This window comes from Cryptomeria japonica, chromosome 10, assembly GCF_030272615.1.
Source record: "Cryptomeria japonica chromosome 10, Sugi_1.0, whole genome shotgun sequence".
In the NCBI taxonomy this organism is placed as follows: Eukaryota; Viridiplantae; Streptophyta; class Pinopsida; order Cupressales; family Cupressaceae; genus Cryptomeria; species Cryptomeria japonica.
Window position 1 is genome coordinate 462280404 of NC_081414.1, and position 21246 is coordinate 462301649.

The following is a 21246-nucleotide window of genomic DNA, read 5'->3' on the forward strand; positions in this document are numbered from 1 at the left end:
GCTAAATGGAAAAGATGACAGAGACTAACAAAGTCATCAAGGTTATGTCAACATGTATGTCAAATACAAGTGATCATTGAATTAAATCACGAAAGAACTTGCAGCATCAAAGATGTAGATATTGATACTATACATACTTTCACTAAGCCACTTGAAGAAGAGTCAGAAGCCTCATCTTCTGACTCTGATCACTCTGACATAAGCTCTATTTATGACGTTACCTACTTGACACCAAACTATGACTACTTCATCATGGATGTTGAAACTTTGTATGTTGAGCCTATTATTGTCGAACCACGATATGTAGTCTAGTCTGAAGTAGAGGATAGTGCTAGTGGTAGGTATGTTGGGTTAGATCCCCTAAATACTAACATAAACTTTGATAATCATGTCCTAACTCTTCCTGGTCTCGAGATTCTTATGCAAGGTAGTCTTCTAAAACTCGACTTGTCGGTCCGAGGTTGTGATGGTAATGTTGTGAATTCCCTTGAACTTGTTAAATCTTTATCCCTGGTACATCCTAAGCTTATTGGATGTACTCTCCAAGATCAACCTTTGAATATACCTACCTTTGCCAATGACTATACATTAGCCTATTATCTTAATGCAGTTGAACAAATGGACTCTTCCACCAGTGAGAAAAGTGAGAACATGACAGCAATAAATGTCAACTATCTTAGTCTCAAAAATCAAAAAATGAAAAATAAATATTCTGATGGCAAAAACCATACTGTGGCTGTGGCAGAATCAAAAAAAGTAAAAATAAAGGATGTACCTAATGGTGAAAACCTCTCTGAGGTGCCTGAAGGTAAGATACTTGACATTTTTCCCGATCACTTTCAAGAGCGATCATCGGTGCTAATTGAACCTACACAGCCAATAAACATTGGAACAGAAGAAGTCAAACACATCATACATGTAGCTCAATCCTTGTCAGTCGAAGAACTAAAAGAATTTTCTTATTTCTTCATGGAAAAGAAGATCAATTTTGCTTGGACATATGCTGATATGCCAGGTCTAGATCCTGACCTCATAATGCATCATCTTTCTATCACTCCCTAAGTTAAAATTGTTAAGCAAAAACTCTAAAAAATGCATCCTCATGTTGCATTACTTGTTAAGGCTAAGCTAGAAAAATTACTAAAAGTTGGATTCATCTAAGCAATCGATTATGCTGAATGTATATCTAATATTGTACCTATTTCCAAACCTAACAAATCAATACGTGTTTGCACAAATTTCAGAGATTTAAACAAAGCTTGTCCAAAATGTTGTTCACCAAAAGTGATAACCCAAGTATACCTGCAAATCTATCTATGAGATAGCCAATCTCAATCAATGAAACACCTCAGGGCTTGGACAACATGACAAGGATATGAATCCTTCTACTCTTCAGGCTCTGCAAAACCTAGGCGGGTATACCTTTGATGCATTTAATCAGGCCTATTACACACAAGACTGCATCAATCAAAAGTAGATGGATCTCAAAAGGTTCAAAAACTAAGAGATAACTGCAGATGGGCTAGATCCACACTTGCAACTCAACATTTTGAATCATGAGATGGAGGGACACTTCCACATAACATAAAATATAAAAGATATTCTGATTATGGATTTTTAAATGGTGTTCTGACAACCTTTCAATATTACAAGAGACCAGTGCCTTATCTAGGCCACAGAGTCATGCATAAAATTGGATGAGAAATCTCAAATGCAAGTTCTTTTCAACATTAAGTTTTTATGTATCAATGCCTTACATTAATACAATCCTCGGCTCTGTCACAAAACCATACTTATATGTAGATATCCAATATGCATTCAAAATCATTAATGCTAGGTTTTAGGATTTAAATCCTTCATTGAAGAATACCCAAAAGACAACATGACACTCTTCGAGGAATCTAAAAGAGACAACTCAAATTATCCTTGATAATATGAAATTATATGAGTCTGAGTACATTTTGGAGACAATTTCATGGAAACTCACACATGCCTTGCATATGTGTGAACCTGCAAACTAAAACTAAACCTACAGTAAACACAACACTGAAAACATAGACGAACACACTGTCATTTGCATTGATAAAAGGATGCCATCACTGGAACCTGCAATTTCGGATTTCTCCCTTGGAGAAAATCTCTCAAAAACTGGAACCCTTACAACTGAGAAGAATGGGGAATAAAAAGGGAGAGGGAACCAAATCAAATCTTCAACTGAATTGCCAAGTGTCTCCCCTCTAACTGAATTTTTTTCCTATGGAAACTGCTTCCAAAATATCCCACATTTGTCAAAATTAACCTCATAATCGGATTCCTCACTTCGAGAGCTTTCCGACGATATATAATACTTTATATTTTGGCCAAAATTTAGACCCTGGGCGAATTAATCCTCAACATGGATTCATCATTTAAATTTTTCGAATTTTAATATAGTTTGAACTATATTATTTATGGATTTTAATTTTGATTTTTGCCTCCATTTGGTCTGACGCTTTTGCCATGTGGCGGCCTCCGATTGGTCGATGGGGTTGACTGGACGCCACCTGGGATGACACCTCATCACTGCCACATGTTCGCTTGCTCATCCGTCACTTGGCTGCCACGTGTATACCACCTCAGCACCACGTCATCACCATTGGATTGCCACCTGTGCGCCAACTATGTGCCACATCACTGCCACCTCACCGGGACCCACCTGCTGGACCACTGACTGTACCCACCACCTGGCTTTCGCAACTTTGCGGGGTGTAACTCACGTGCATCTTCCTTTCGTGAAATAGCGCGAGCCGTTGATCTCTCTCGAACTTGCTCACTCGTTAACCTGGCCTTCCTCTGCAAAATTTCATCTATCTGTCTCGGGAAGCGTGCCTACGTGGGGTCCACCTGGTCGCTGTCCAGTCACCTCCTTCGTCGCCTCGGGATCCATGCTCACGCGTGGGCCCACTTTGGATGCCCATAGGCACCATCCATCAAAAGCTTTTAAGGCTTAGACATATTATTACTATGCGTTTTTGCTTATAAACATCAAAATAGTCCACTTCCCAGCCAATGTGGGATAATGCATTATGCCTAGGACTGCGATTTTGGAGCTTTTCTCTGAGTTTCAATGGTGTTTTCTGTGCATTTGATTGAAATTTTTTGCATTGTTTGAAAATCTTAAATCTTCCTCAAACCACCCACGCTACACAGGAGGAGTTATTGGCATTAATGGATTTGGGGAAACATCCATTTGCTTGCTTTTGACTGTAACCCCTTCATTCTCCACGCAATTGCTTGAAGTTTTAAATTTCCCTTTTCACCAGTCACGTGGGAGGAGGGAGTTTGGTTGTTCACTAACCCATTAAATTTGCTTTGAAAGTTTAAAAATGGTCTCTTTCACAAGTCACGTGGAGTGTGGGCTTTACTGTTTGCATTTTTTGAAAACATTTCATGTTCCCTCTTCTCCAAACTATGCACAGGGAAGACTACATTAATCTGGGCAAATCTGCCAATGGAAATTGCATTGGAAACTCCTTTTAAGGCTCCCAATTCCATTCCACACAAGGGTTGTATTCTTATTTAATTTGCCAAGTAACCTTGATCCTTGTTGCTGCTCAGACACCAATGTCTCTGCTCACGTGGGGGAGGAGAATGGCATATAAGATTGCCATGGATTTTGCCTTTTAAGTTTCTACAGCCTGTCCCAACTGCCATGCTGGGGAAAGATTGCTGGCATTAAACTCTTTTTTTTTAAATTTACAGTCCCCTCAACCATCACCCAGGGAGGAGGATGCTTGGAGTTTGAAGTCTTGCCTGCTGCACTTTGCATTTGAAGAAAATTTCTGACTGCTGCTCAAAACCCATGTAGAAGGGGAAAATGGCTGTGGCTGCAAATTACACTTGCATAAAAGTTGTAGCCTTTCAACTTCAGCCATCACATGGCAGGAAAGAGGATGCTGCTATTTGCATTTGTTTTAACTATCCCTTCAATTACCACGTACAACAAACAATGAAAAGGATTTGGCTTTGTACCAGCCATTTACATTTGTTAGAAATTATTAAACTTTAGATTGGCATTCAAACCTACCAATGCATTTGCTGCTGACAATTTATAAATTGCCCCTTTCTCATTTGTGCAGGGAGACTTTGGCTTCATGCCATTTGAAATTTGCTTGAGGTTTTTAAAATCTCTCAAAACCATGATTAATGCACAAGAAGATGTTGGCTGGCATTTCACATGCCAATTATATTTGTTGAATGATCAATCCACTCTCCATTCTACACCATCTCCCAAATACATTTGCATTTTTTTTATCTCTTCTCTGTCGCTGAAGGAGGATTTGGCATTAAAATCGCCAATCTGAAATTGTCTGGAGGTCTACAGTCTTTTCAATTCTTATGACAAGTCTCATGACTACAATCCATATTCATAATATTCTAAAAATCTCTCAGCGAACAAAGTCGCCAATAAAATAATACGACACAGGCATAAGCCAGGTCGGGCCCGAAAGTGGGTTCGACTAAAAAAAAAATTTGTTTTCATGCAACTGACCTCTGAAAAGCTTCACAGACCTCAAACATACCTCTGGAGATGATCGGCATCGTTTTCGGATCATAAAATTGCATTTTGCAACTTTCAGGCAATTACGCCACAATTTTCGCATTTAATCACGAAGACGTAATTTTCAAACCTGTCAAAACACCTTTCTAGAGCTCACCATCTAACAGGAGTGTACTCTGATATACAAGGATGACTTCTACCAAATGGTTTCTCAAGATAAGTCCCGAGCGAAGAGATAATAATTTCCGAAAATGCCCAACTGGCTTTGTCGACACTGCGGACCTGATGAAGTCAATGTCCTGGCAACACATGATGCCTTTCTCAAAAATATCAAACGACCTCCCTAGGCCCTCAAATTTGGAACACAGGTACCTTTAAGTACACATTAAATCTTTGAATCCTTAGTTCGATCACCAGACTAGCAAGATGCAAATGGTGCACTCACCAAAACAGCTACATTAATTAATATATCACTGAAAGTACGGATAACTGCATTTGATGGCAAAATGAACTCTTTTGAAAACCGATCAAACGGATTGGTAAAGGCTTGAAATTTGAAACATAGTTCATCATTTATACCAGCATTAGCCCGGAAAAAACATTCTGACATGACGCTTACTGGGGAAACTTTTACACTTGTGCGAAATAGGGCTCCGACTAGCTATCGAAACAGGGACTAGTCAAACCATGCAAACTACAAACGGATTTGGCTTCAAAAACTGAGCAAATGGATTCGTCAAGACTTGAAATTTTGTAGACTAACTCATATTTATGCATAGAATTGAATCCATTTTTAATTTCTCCATGATGATCGACAGGGCAAAATATGTAATCACTCAAAGCGGGCTACTCAATAAAATCTGCATTTGTGCCTAAAATGCACTTCCAACTCACCCCTCGAAATGGGTACCTGGTAAACTTCTCCAAACTGAATTCTGAAAGTTTCTCATCACTGAATAGGCCAAACGAAAGGTGTGGGACATGAATCCCGAGCCTTACCCTCTGAAAATCAACTGGCTCCATTTTACCCCCTCTCAAACTAAGCCCTTCAAACTGACTCATTTAGGTATGCAAAGCAAATTTTTAGATTGGGCCTCTAAACTTGACTCAATTTTAATCAGTCCCAACACAAAAGATGATTTTCCACTGCCCAACATAGACATGACTGCTGGTTATGAAATGTACTCTTTGATGGATGGTTTTTTCTAGATACAATCAAATTAAAATTGCACCTGAAGATCAAGAGAAAACAACATTCACCTGTACATGGGGAACCTTCTATTGGAATGTAATGCCCTTTGGTTTAAAGAATGCAGGTGCTACTTATCAAAGAGTTGTAACAATAATTTTTCATGATATGATGCACAAAAACATGGAGGATTATGTTGATGATACTCTAGTTAAATCTATGAAAATATCAACACATCTATCAAAACTAGGTCCAATATTAGACAGGATGGAAAAATTCAAACTCAAATTAAATCCTAAGAAATGTGCATTTGGGGTTACATCTGGTAAGCTCCTAAGATACATTGTTTCAGCAAAAGGAATTGAAGTGGATCCAAAAAAGTCAAGGCTATCATGGAAATGCCACCTCCAAAGAATGTCAGTCAAATGAGAAGTTTACAAGGGCAACTCCAATCAATAAGATGCTTTATTTCTCAACTAGTAGATAAGGCTCAACCATTCACAAGGGCTTTATGGAAAGGAGTCACATACAACTGGGATAAAAAATATGAACAACATCTAAAGAAAATCAAGGAATATCTTTCTAATCCGCCTATATTGATGCCACCAATTCAAGGCAAGCCATTGATTCTCTACATATCAACTACTGATATAATATATAGCTTTCCTTTTTATTCTCATCTTATTATGGCAAAAGTAGGACCTTGGTGTCCTAATAGATGAACTATACTATCATATAAAAAGTTAGTTTGGCATTAGTCTTTGCATCACAGAAATCAAGACACTACATGCTAGCACATTCTATCAAGTTGGTGGCTAAGATTGATCTACTAAAATACCTTCTCAGCAAAGCAACGCTTATAGGGAGATTGGCTAAATGGGTTATGGTTATCACATAATTTGATATTGAATATATAGAATGAAAAGCTATCAAAGCATAGGTCATTGCAGACCAACTTATTGATGCTCTGCTTGAAGACAATCAACCTTTGCACATAGAGTTTCCAGATGAGTCCATCATGCACCTTACTCAGTGATCCTAGAAAATGTTCTTTGATGGGTCTTTCACTCAACATAGTTCTGGTGCTGGAATACTTGTTATCACTCCTCAGAGATATTCAATCCCAAAGGCGTACAAGATTATCTTTTCATGCACAAACAATATTGTAGAATATGAAGCTTTGGTAAATGGAATCAAGCTAGCTATTGAATGGAAGGTTGTTGATTTACACATCTATGGAGACTCTCAGTTGATTATCAACCAAATCAATGATATATATCAAACTCAGGATGAGAAGCTAATACCCTATAAAAGAATGGTTGATGACCTCAAGAAATACTTTACCTTTGTATCATTTCAGCAGATTCCCAGATCAACAAATAGAGTAGCAGATGCTATGGCTACCTTGGCATCTATACCACAACTACAAGAATCTGAGTTCCACTTTGAATTCCTAGTGGAAGAGTTACATTATCTTGCTTATGATTCCCCTAAGTCCTAGATTGTCTATTCTATTATTGGATGTGATTCATCTCTTTATAGCCATATTTACTCTTACTTGTGTAACCAAATTATCCCTGCTAATCTTACTCGTAATGAGAAAAGAAACCTTATTTGAAATGCTTCACAATATGTCATCATCGCTAATGATCTATTTAGGTGAGGTTTGGATAGTACTTTTCTTAGGTGTCTAGAAACTGAAGTCTCAACATGCATTATCTGAAGTGCGTGAAGGTATTTGTGGATCTCATTCAAATAGTCTAACTTTATCTCAAAAATTGCTAAGGGCTGGCTACTACTGGCTAGATATGGAAAAATATGCTATAAAATTTGCTAAAACTTGTGAGAAGTGGCAGCTACATAGGAACCTCATGCATGCTTCAGCAAGGGATCTAATACCTTTCATCACACATTAGCCTTTTCAACAATGGGTGTTTGACCTCATTGGCCAAGTATATCCTACATCATCTAACAGATACAAGTTTATCATAATTTCCATTGAGTACTTCACTAAGTGGGTAGAAGCGGTTTTGCTAATCAAAGCAACTGGTAAACAAGTAGCTCTATCCATCCTTAACTATATCATTTGCAGGTATGGAATACCTCCTTCAATTGTGAATGACAATGGAGGGTAGTTCAAAAACAAAGATCTAGATGAGCTCTGTGAAAAGTTCAAAATCAAACAACACTGGTCATCCATATACTACCCTCAAGGTAATGGACAATCTGAAGCATCTAACAAAAATCTGTTGACTATCTTGCACAAAACGGTAAACAAATCTGGGAAGGATTCGCATTTGTAACTCAATCCTGCACTATGGGATTATAGAACAAGTATCAAAATGCCTACTGGGGCTACACCTTTTTCTTTGGTGTATGGATCCAAAGCAGTCTTGCCTGTTGAGGTGGAAATACCTTCTTTGAGAGTTTCTTTCCAAGGTCTTGTTACTAATGAAGACTACAGAATAGCTAGATTGCAAGAACTGGAGTTGATGGATGAACATCGGCAAGTGGTGTTTGATCATCTGAGAGCATGCCAAAAGAGAATGTCTAGAGGTTATAACAAGAAAGTTCGACAAAGAGAATTTCAGGTTGGTGACCTTGTTTTGAGAGAAAATCCTAAAAATCAATAGTTTCGAGACAACAAAGGGAAGTTTGAACCCAACTGGTTGGGTCCCTACATCATTACTGCAGTCTTTGGCTCTGGTGCCTATCAACTCTTAGCATCGCAAGGAGAATAGCTCTGTGAACCAATCAACACCATTCACTTGAAGAAATTCTTCACTTAGTATTCTCCGCTCCAGCAACCTATACAGCTAAAAAGTCCTTAAAAAAAATTTTAAAAAAAGAAGAAAAGAAAAATCAAATGCCTTGGTGAAAACCTGGTAAGTAGGCACCTTGGTAAAAAAAGGGATCTTTGCCAAGCAAGTGAAAACCTGGTAAACAGGCGCCTCTTGTACTCAAGCGCTCCATCTATCAACGCAGATTTGGTATTTCCCGTTTTCATTCCCGCTTTCCTACATCTTTGCTTTCACTTGTACAAATATTTCAATTGGTTTGTGACATCTGGTTCTTTTGGAACCCTCATGGCTCGAAACCAATCAATTTCCTAGTCTTAGGGTAATCGACTGATCAATTTACATGTCCTAAGCAGTATCAACCAAGTCATCTTTTTTTCAGTAGTACCAGGTCATCTGCTCTGAGTCAGTCACCTATCTCCAAACTACTGAATATTTTTATCACTAAGTAAATAAGCAAAACAAGACTACTGAAAACAATCACTAAACTATTTTAGATATGATTGAAATTTTTCTTTGTGTGTTGTCTTTTAAATTGGTTTTCGATTATTATTCCCTCTGAGTAACTCGAGGAAGTCTATCTTGACTAAGAGGAGCAAAGATTGGGGGCATAATACTTTTCTTTGTTTTCTACTTGTAGGAATGATTTCAATGATTTGGAAACATCTAATCAACTGGGTGTCTATGATAAGTGCCTTCACATCAGGGTGAAATCGCAACACATACCTTGACTCTACTTATTTGTATGCTACAGGGAGTAAATTTCTTTACTATGCAATCCGGATGCATGTGTAATCTATCGAAGGATATGAATGATAAAAGGGTCATTGCGGACAAGATAATTAATATTGCATATTGAAAAGAAAGGAACTCTATTTTGCCTATTGTGTTTGTAAAAAGATCAGTGATAAAAATTAAGCATACCAAATCCAGTGACTAAGTTTAGGTTGCATTCATTCTAAATTTTTATGCATTTCAAGTTATTTTGACGTGATAACAATGATCTCTCTATCTTTTCAATGAGAGTTTGAAGCAATCGTCATTTCTCAGCTAAGTGGTATCTTTTTCATCATTATTTCTATGATCGAGTACTTATGTATTGAGATGTTAGCTGCATACATGAGCATCTTATATAGATCTATGCATTTCAATATATATTTATTTGCATTCATATTATTGCATGAAAAATAAACATTTGCATTACTAGTTACTCATTTTCATCATTTATTTGCATATAGAAAAACAAAAAAACAACATCCATATTCATCTCCATTACATTCATCCATACTAAAAAGATATGCATACATATAGAGTCAAGCATATAGAAAGACATCTCATAATCAATAAACACAAGTACGATGAAATCAAATCAAGAGTTCATATATCTCATCATAATATCAGTGTCTAAGAGTATAAATAATATCAACTGTCAAACACAATTTCTCATCGGAGCAAGAATCATATAGGCTACGAAAAATGGGGTATATAACAAAATCTAGGAGATATAACAAATCTATCTCTCTGCCTCTCCCTCATCGTCGGGTGGAGAAGGTGGCACCTACTAACTGACATCCTGTCTAGGTGCCCTAGCTCCCTTAGATCGAGCCATATTCTGAGAATACGAAATAACCTATTGCGCTACTGGGACCACTACACTATAAGTTGCAATGTAATAAGCTGCATGACTTGTCTGATGCAAAACCTCTTGCTGAAGAGCATCATGCTCTACTCTCACCTCTACAAGATATCGATCTTGCTCTGCTCTCACCTCTACAAGTTGTCGATCGTGCTCAGCTATGATCTCAACAAGCTGTCAATCTCGCTCTGCCAGTTGGGTCTGTGCCACTGTCAACTGTGACTACAAACCTATCAACATCGACCTCAAAGACCGTACTACATCTAGTACTCCCTGCTCTCTCCCAACATCCCCCTCTCCACCTCCCTACTCATCTCTTTTCTGCCTAACCTACCTAGGATCCCCTCTCTCCTCCTCACCTCCAACCTCTGCTGCCCTAGAACTACCAGCCTCCACCCCAATAGCTCCTAAAGATCCACCCTCCCCTCTCTGTCATTGTCTACCTCTCGTTGTTTCTCTGCTACTACTACCACCTAGATCACCTCCTGTCCTCTTGGGTGCATCTTCTCTCTATCCATGTACCTACCCTCATCCCTGTACCTAACCTTGTACCTATGCCTATACTGGTGCATCATCCTCAACCTCATTTATAAGAGGTGCATGCTCTCTGGAAATAGATGTCTATGAAACCAATCTCTATACTAGGGCAATGCCCCCATGTCAAATATATCCTCTAGATAATCCAATATTTGTGGTTGTAAACCCACTAACTCTTGCATGCTCAGCACATATAATAGTCTCAGTGCCCATCCTCGTCTCTCCTCCTCCCCATATCGAGCATATGTTGTGAACTCTTGGGATATACTCTGCGGTCTCCCATACTGTCTCATCACCCTAGATACTACAAATCGCTCAATGATAGACACCAATCTGCCAATAAGAGGTCAAGTCATGAACATATCCTTCCTCTGTTCTCTCTAATAATCCAACAACTCTAGACCCCTATACAGTCTCCATACTACAGCAATCAAATCATCTAATTGCCTCCTCTAATAGTCAAGCTTGCCCAAGTGGGGTTGAGTAACATAACCTGAATAACAGCATACAATAGGCTAGTGCGCCTCTCTAGAATAATCTACTATAGGTCTGCATACTAGGGTATGCTCCCATGCCCATATCTGTAAAAATAACACACTTGCTGCCATACTCTTCCCCTTCTGATACACAATCTCATGCATCTCATGATACATATGAGCGAGTAAATATGATCCCCACCCAAATCTCATTGGATGAGTCAACAACCTCTCAAGCATTCTGCCCTAACCACATAGAAATCCCTACTGTCCCCTATCAGGTAACACAAAATAACCAATCATACTTGCCAAAATGCAAGCCAGAAGGTACTTCGCACCATATCTGCTCATCAAATTATCCCACGTAATAGCACGATCAAGAATAGTCTCATCATGGAATATCCATCTCAATGCCAAAATACCCGGTCGTGGAATAGAATCATAATCCACCTTATCTCTAGCAAACAAAATCCTCAAAATCCTATATATATCCTCTGGTGTGATGGTCATCTCTCCAACCGGTAAATGAAAGGTGTTATGCTCAGAATGAAAATGCTCAACTAAAGCAGTCAACATATGGTGATTCACATGGATATCAAGCATCTGTAATAGGTATCCGAATCTAGACACACCAATATGACCTCTCTCTGCGTCTGATAACTCACGAACCAACCTCATCATCGCTGAAAATGTACACCAAAATAGAATATCAGGACACTGAATCTACAAAATCAAACATACCAATCGTCAGTACGTGACCCAATTTGTGCTAATAATGTGATAAACATGCTATAGAATCCAAATATACAACTTGCAAAATCAAAAATTGTTGCTTACACTCTCAAAAATCCTTGTTGTTTTTTATATGAGTTTCCACAGACAAGTGGAAACTCGTACGAGCCAAAATTACATGCCGAATGATTAAACACTATCATACGGCATATGATAATATGTCTCACACCAAAATGGCCTATCAAGAACACTATTGTATGATTCACGGGTGACCATCAGATGACAAACCCTACATGTTCAAATGACAACTACTAAAGGACATAAACTTGTATGAGAAATGGTATTGAATCGCACAATAAAATGACATCAACGACTTCAAACGGATTTTAAAATGAAAAAATTCAACAAAAATTCAAAAATTAAGAAATGCAAATGCTAAAGATCGATCACTTACTGTTGGGGCGAAGTTTCGCGGTTGATTATGACGTCTCTAGTGCTCGAATCGATGCCCCTGAATTGGAATTGTCATTTTTCTTTGCAGGAGGTTTTTCAAATTTTAAACTTTGAGAGGTGAAAATGAATTGACAATGACACATTGAACCCCTTATATAGCCCAAACCCTAATTTTTAAACTTGCTCCAATGGACATAAAACTTGTACCCTAAGCTAAATCGACTGTCCTAAGTCCATTTTCGAGATCGAACTCAAAATCTGACGTTAATTTTCTAGTCAAAATCTCACGATGTTGACCACTTCACACTTTCATTCTCAAGTCAATTTTTGAATCATTTTACGCTCACTTCAATTCTAAATCTCAATTTAAATTCTCAAATCAACTAGGATTTTAATCTTCAACATCAATCTTCATGCTCAAGTAATTATCATCGCTAAAGATTGCCTAAAATCATTGTACCCTCGTTATCTTTCGATTTCGCTCCCGAGGGGGCATACTCATTACATATTTTTAGTGATTATCATCATCTAAAGTCGAGAAATTTTTTCAAATCTTCATCTAAAGTCGAGCAAAAATCCTTTCAATCAAAGAAAATCAACCAAAGCTTTTTACTAGGGGCATCTTAACTAAATCACATTGTATCAAGTTGAGATTATTCAATGTCAAATAAAACAATCTCTAGGGGCATATCAATCTTTGTCCTTATCTGAATCAATCTTCAAATCGATGTTCAGTTTCATCCTATCAAATCAAGTTGGACATTTTCTCTTGCTAATCGATTCCTGTTCAATCAAGTTCAGAATTGGTTCTTATCGCTTTGCTCAGTCGGTTCTTGTTCAATCAAGTTTGGAATTGGTTTCTCTCGCTTCACTCAATCTAGTTCAATCTAGTTCTATATTGATGCTCATTTCTTGATCAATCAAGTTCAAGAATGGTATCTCACTCTGCATCGTTCCTAGTTCAATCAAGTTTAGGATCGGTATCGCTTTAATAAAATCCATTTAGTTTCATCACTTCAAATCAAGCTGAACATCTCGCTCTTCATTGGTTTGTGATCCATCAAGTTGAGAACTGATATCTATTTGACATCAACTATTCTTTGAACCAATGTGATGCTCGCACATTAATTCAAAGAGGGGCAAATGTAATACCCTAAAAATGGTCACCTAAACCATGGGCCCCTAATCTCGACAACATCACCAAGGTCTTAACCAAAGGCAATTAAATCAACCTTGAGAACCTTATTAATTAATTCTTCAATCATTAATGTTAGATGGCAAATAAATCACTCTATATTAATTAAATATTTATTTATTTAATTAAATCATTCCAAGTAAATAATTTTGATCAATTATCCTATTTATTTAATTAAATATCCTAGTATATTTAACTAATTAATAAATTTGCCATTTAATCACACAAAAAAGAATTAATTTACAAAAGGAGATTAATCACAAAAAAGGAATTAATTTACAAAAAGAGATTTATCACAAAAAGAGGAATTAATCTGCAAAAGAAAGAGTTAAATTGAAAACAAAAGAAAATAATTAAATTGAGAGAATAAATCAAACTTAAGATATTTCTTTTTTTTAAATTGAGATAACTTGAAAAATCATAAAAGCAATTAAATTTAATTAATCATTTTTCTCTAAAATTAAAACTCAAAGCTTTTGAGGAAAGAGGTTCAGTTGCATTGTAAAGGCTTTTTCTAAATAAATTATCTTGAGAAAATGAAAGGAAAGTGCATGGAATCACCTATTTCTTTCTCAAGTGCATGGAATCAACTAAATTTATCTCTAATGCAGACTCGGACTTATAATCTGAATGCATTCAATCAAGCTATAATTGGAATCCATCTCAAGATTAACTGAATCTGATCTCTCAATTATTTCAATTATCAGGAAATGTGCTTTTTCTTGAGGAATCTCAACCACTCATTGTTAATTGATCTAGACCGTTGGTATCTCTTTTGAGTCTCTATAAACTCATCTTTCATCTCTCATTCAAAACACCCTGGAGATTTATTGTTATTATGCAGTTTTTGCTCTGGAGTCATTGAAGATTGTGTGCTTTGAGATTATTGCATCTTAGTTTAGCTTTTTGCATATTTAGTTTAATTATGATTTCTTGATTTCATTTATCTTAATATTCATTCATCTAGCTTAATCTTGCACATATAGCTTAATCTTGAATCCATTTATCTTAATTTTGTGCTCATATAGATTAAATCCTTCATCTTGGTGTAGCCTAGTCACTGGTATTGCTTAGACAAATAAGAGAGCAAGTCTATACTCACATCTTTTGGAAGGAAATAGGTCAATTTGTTATGGTTTTTTATATTCATGAGTATATCTGTCTAACCATGCATGCAATGACTTAATTGAAGTGTTGTGTCTTATAGCTTACAGATACTTATTCCTCTTTTCACACACACACTATGCTTTGGTCATATTCTTACAAATAGATATTTCAGAGTTTTTGGAAGTAAATTTTCTATCAAGAGAGATGAGGATATAGGAAAGTTTGATGCAAGATGTGATGAAGTAATCTTCTTGGGATATTCTACTAAGAGCAAGGCCTACCTATGCTATAATAAGAGAGTGAAGAAGATAGTTGAAAGTGCAAATGTGAAGGTAGATGAATGTCTTGGAAACTAGATCAAGGCATGCGGATATGATTTTGATGATGAAAATGTTATTTCAAAGCCTGTGCAGACAGAGATCCTTAAGCAGAATGATTTGGTGGAGACAGTTAATCTGGATATTGTTATTGTCGGTGAAGAAGTGCAAGATATTACAATTAGAATAATCACAAGACTCCAAGGTATGTAATATTGAATCATTTACATAATAATATTATTGGTGATAAAAATAAAGGTGTGATGACTAGGAGAAGGATTGTTGCTGAAGAGACATGCTTGATTTCAAATATTGAACCTAAAGACGTAGCAGAAGCATGTAAGGATGAAAATTGGATAAAGGCAATGGAAGAAGAATTGAATCAGATTGAAAAGAATAACACTTGTTCTGAGACCTAAAGACAAGAATGTGATTGGTACTAAATGGGTGTTCCAAAATAAAATGAATGAAGTCGATGAAGTGGTTAGAAACAAAGCAAGATTGGTATGTAAAGGTTGTTCACATATGGAAATAATTGACTATGAAGAGAACTTTTCTTTGGTAGATAGAATTAAAGTTGTTAGATTGTTTCTTACATATGTTGTTTACAATAATTTTAAGGTATATCAGATGGATGTCAAGTTAGACTTTTTCAATGGTGATCTTGAAGAGAAGGTCTACATTGAGCAACCAGATGTATTTTATTTATCAGATGAAGGAGATATGGTATGGAAATTGAAGAAAGCATTGTACGAACTGAAATAAGCCCCTATATCTTGGTATGCTATATTAGATAATTATTTGTTGAAGCTGGGATTATATGAAGGTACTGCTACTAGTAATTTATACTCCAAAGTTGAGAATGATAACATTTTAATTGTTGAAGTCTTTGTTGATGATATCATTTTTGGTGGTGATGATGATTTGAGTATGAAGTTTGTTGATGATATGAAAAAGGAGTTTGAGATGTCTATGATAGGTGAGATGAAATTCATTTTAGGATTGTAGATTACATAGATCGGTAAAGGTATTTTCATTTATCAATCTAAGTATGTCAAGGAATTATTGAAAATGTTTGGATTAGCTGATTCTAAACCTGTTGGAACTCCTATCATGACTGGATGCAAGTTGTCTAAGAATGATGAATCTTAGAAAGTCAATCAGACTTTGTATAGAACTACGGTTTGTCGATTGTTGTACTTAACTTAGACTAGATTGGATATTATGCATGATGTTTGTCTTTGTGCTAGATTTCAAGTTGATCCTAAAGAAACTCATGTTACTAGTGTAAAGAGGATTTTCAGATACTTGAAGGGGATCGTTGACTATGGTTTATGGTATCTGAAGAATGATGATTTCCTGCTATGTGCCTATACTGATGTTGATTGGGCAGGTGATGTTGATGATCGGAAGAGCACTACCAGTGGAGCATTCTTTTTGGGATAGAAATTGTTTTCATAGTCTAGTAAGAAACAAGATGTTGTATCTTTATCTACTATTGAAGTTGAATACATTGTTGTTGCTAGTAATTGTACTCAGGTAGTTTAAATGAAGCAAATGTTGAAGGATATTAGAGTTGTGTATGATGAGCCTACTGTTATATATTGTGACAATTCAAGTGCTATCAATATTTCAAAGAATCTGGTGTTGTATTCTCAAACCAAGCATGTATCAATAAAGTATCATTTCTAGAGGGAGAAAGTTAGTGATGAAGAAGTCATACTAGAATATGAATCTACAAATTATTAGATTGTAGATATTTTAAGTAAGCCTTTTCCTAAAGATATATTTGTCTATTTGAGAGACAAGTTAAGGGTCTTTGCCCCTCCTATTGAAAACTAGATGCATGGAGTTGCATCAATCTGGTGCATTTCGGAGCCTTATCTTTCAATTCAAGTTGATGAGTTCAGTGATGAGTCTATCCTAAGGGGGAGTGATTGTCCTTCTTAGAGGATGATTTTTGGAGCGATTATCTTGCACAAGTGAGAGAAGCATAATTTGTATTCTTTCTTTGGCATTGTTGTGAAAGGGGGAGAGAAGCATGTGAAAAAAAGTGAAGCTTTGTGTGCATGATCTTAGGGGGAGTGTGTTGCATATTGTTGGTGTTGATCTATTTCCTTTGTATTGATTATTTTTCACATTCATATGTTGCTATCAATGCCAAAGGGGGAGATTGTTGGATATTGTTGCTACTAAGATATGTTGTCATTGATGTCAACATATTCCTGTGTTTTGGGGTTGTAGAGAATTGTTTGGTGTTTCAGTGATTGAAGTGAGTTATATGGTTGTTTTACCTATTTTGGATGCTAAATAAACTAGAGATATATCATTCTTTATTGATTTTATGGTTCTATATGGTGATTTGGTTGAGTTGTGGATTCTGGTATAAAAATTGATCTCCTATGATCAGTATTGTAGTGTTCTGGTATTTGATCCATTGTGCTCTGGTATGATCATATATTTGGTTGTGGATTTAAAAGAATGTTTTGGATGTTCATGTGTATATTCATTTCATATGGTTCATGATTTGGTGCTCTGGTAGCTATCTTTCTAGTCCAAATTGTTGTTGTTGAGTGTTCTTGAGTACTAGCGTGTTGATTGATGAAGATTTGAATAAGTGGTGTTGGTACAGCTATTGCAGATGGTTCTAATGTGCTTGTTGGTATTTCCTCATCATCTCCTATTTGTTTTGATGGTCCACATTAATCCTTGTGCACGTTCTTGGTGATTTTGTTGATCTAGTGATATTCTTTGTGTTATGCAGTATTCTTGGTGGTCTAACGTGTTGCAATTGATCTTCGCGAGATTTCTTGTAGTGATGCATATTTGGAGATTTGATTTAGGTCCATGTTATGTCATCTACGTCATTATATTGGTCTAGTGGCTGATTTGTGTATCATGTGATGTAATTTTATAATTTAGGGTTGAGGGTTTGGCCGACCTTGTAGTTAAGGTTGATGATTTGTATAAATAGGTGGTATAGTCATGTAATTTTGGTGTTGATGGCATGTCTGCATTATTAGAGAGTGGTGTATGTGTGCATAAGTGAATTTATCTTTTGGTGTGGTGTATTGAGAAGAAATTATTGTAGGGAAAACAAATGAGCTTAACCGGAACCGTTATCAGGCATTAGCAGATGCTATATTTGCAGTTCATGTAATCCAGATTGTATTTTGAATCTTATTGTAAGGTAGTGAACCTTCCCTGAGGGTTGGGTCATCTTACTTTGAGAAGTAACATCTAGGTAGTGTGCTTGAATGCATTGCATTCCCCATTGTAATATTTACAAATACTTTTGCAGAGTATCATCTTAATGTGGGTAGGTTCCCAACGTGGTTTTTCCCTTAACCAGGTACCAAAAGGCTTACTAGAACATATGATAGCATCCATATCATCAAATCCCAAACCAAATGAATTTGATACACATCAAGACCACATGAATAACCAATCCAAACCAATTCCAACTGTCGGACCAAAACCAGAGACAAATCTCTAGATCAGCATGATAATCAAACCACTCTACTGAAAGTCAGTAGACAACAAAAATAGCTAGTGTTGACATCAATGACAAACATTAATATAACACATAATCAATTCCTCCAATTTCCAACAATCTCCCCCTTTGGCATTGATGGAAACACTAGATGTGAAAAACATCCAAGTGCCAAGAAGTGCCAAACAAGTCTCCCCCAATGGAAGACATCCAACAATCTCCCCAAAATGATATGACAATGAAGTTCTGAACCAATAGGCCAAACTCCCCTTGTGAATGATATCCCTATTAAGCTCTATTTTTCACATAAATATATCTCCCCCTTTGACATAAATGCCAAACATTTGACATAAACATCAAAGAAAAGTAATAAAACCTCTTAACCACACAACTGAATACTCCCCCTGAGAAGTAGCTCCACCACATCAATCTAGAAATGAATAATAGCACTGATAAATGCATATCAGACTGATGTCAGTCAGCATCACTCAAGTCTCTATCGAAGGGGTAGAAACTCCCAATCTATCTCTGATTTACTCAAATGATTCCTTAGGCAAAGCTTTGGTGAAGATATTTGTAATCTTCTCTTTAGTGTTCACATAAACCAGTTTGACTTCATTTGCTTTCACCTTCTCCTTCAGAAAATTATACTTGATAGAAATGTGCTTAGTCTTAGAATGAAATACTGGATTCTTTGATATGTCAATAGCAGCAGAGTTATCATAGTGAATAACTACCAATTCATTACAATCCACCCTTATATCCTTCAACATTTTTTTCATCCATAGAACTTGTGTACAGTTAGTAGTAGCAGCAACATACTCAGCTTCAACAATAGATAAAGAAGTACATGACTGTTTCTTGTTGATCCATGAAACAAGTTTCTTTCCAAGAAAGAAAGCTCCACTAGATGTGCTCTTTCGGTCATCAACATCTCCAGCCCAGTCAGCATCTATATATGCACATAGTGTAAAGTCATCATTTTCAAGATACCACAAACCATACTCAGTTTTTCCTTGCAAATACCTGAAAATACTTTTCACCGCACTCTCATGGTTCTCTCTAGGATCACTCTGATATCTAGATACAATACAAACTGCATTCATTATATCTGGTCTAATCTAAGTCAGATATAACAAACCTCTAATCATAGATTTATACCTTGTAGGATTTATTGGAGCTGATGCATCATTCTTTGTCAATTTCTCACTTGTAACCATAAGGGTACCAACTAGTTTGGAATTTTCCATACCAAATTTCTTCAACAACTCTCTAGTATACTTAGTTTGACATATGAAAATGCCTTTATCATTATGAGTAATCTGCAAACCTAAGAAAAATTTCATCTCCCCAATCATAGACATTTTAAATTCATTCTTCATATTTTCAGAGAATTCCATACATAACTTATCCTCACCTCCAAATATGATATCATCAACATAGACTTCAATAATCAATATGTCATCATTAGTAATCTTATAATATAAGTTACTGTTAGCATTACCTTTAGTGAAACTAAGCTTCAAAAGATATTTGTCCAATCTAGCATACCAAGCTCTAGGAGCTTGTTTCAATCCATATAAAGCTTTCCTTAACCTGCAAACCATGTTTATGTCATCTGAAAGTGAAAATCCATCAGGTTGCTCAATGTAAACTTCCTCTTCAATATCTCCATTCAAAAATTCACACTTAACATCCATCTGATAAACCTTGTATTTCTTATGGGCAGCATTAGCAAGAAATAATCTCATAGCTTCAATCCTAGCTACCAGAGCAAAAGTCTCACCATAATCAATTTCTTCCTTCTGAGAATATCCTTTACATACCAATCTAGCCTTATTACTCACAACCTATCTATTTTCATTCAATTTACTCCTAAAAACCCATTTAGTGTTGGCATATCACACTCCAATGAGACATTGTATGTGATTGAAGGTTTTGTCATTGATGGCAACCTTGCAATCCTATGGCACCGGCAAGACATTATATCGGCAAATCATTACACAGGCAACCTTGCAATCCTATGGCTCTGGAAAAACATCAACCAGAACAGGTTCACAAGGAAACAGTGCCACCGGTAAGTAGTGAAGTAGGAAAACTAGTGCTAAAAGAAATGCAGACACAAACTGACCTGCCAGAGGTCAATACAAGCATGGTTACTTCCACCGGTACTCAGATTGTTGGATCATCATCAATATTCAAATCAACAAATGTGACTAAGGTATTACTTGATTCTATCAAGAAAATAACTGACTGCAACTCATAGGCTTATAAGGCAATTGATGATTCCATACCAATTTTGAAGGTAATAGCTCCCAACTGTAATATAGATAATAAAGATTCTTTAGGACAATTGGATACATTGTGTAAGTATATTTTTGAAAACATTGAGAAAATAAAGGAAGAATCAATAAAGGATAAGGTAGAAAAAGAAAAAGAAAAATTCTTTGATGAGGAAATAAAGAAGTGTAACAAAGATTTTGAAACACTTCTACCGGAACTATGTAGTTTGTTGAAAGAATACAAAAATCTGTATAAAGATACATGTAAAAAAAACTTTTTGACTGTAGATATTGACAAGAAAATAAGCAAGGCACAAGATGAGATAAATAAGCTTGCAGACAATTTTGTCAACTCGCCTGATTCACTATCAGTTTTGAAGAGAAGATAGCAAATTTTGAGGAAGAACTGCTCAAATTAGAAAGGGAAAAAGAAAGAATAATAAACAAGGCAAAATATTTGAGATCTAAACCGAGTCCAAGATTGGACTATT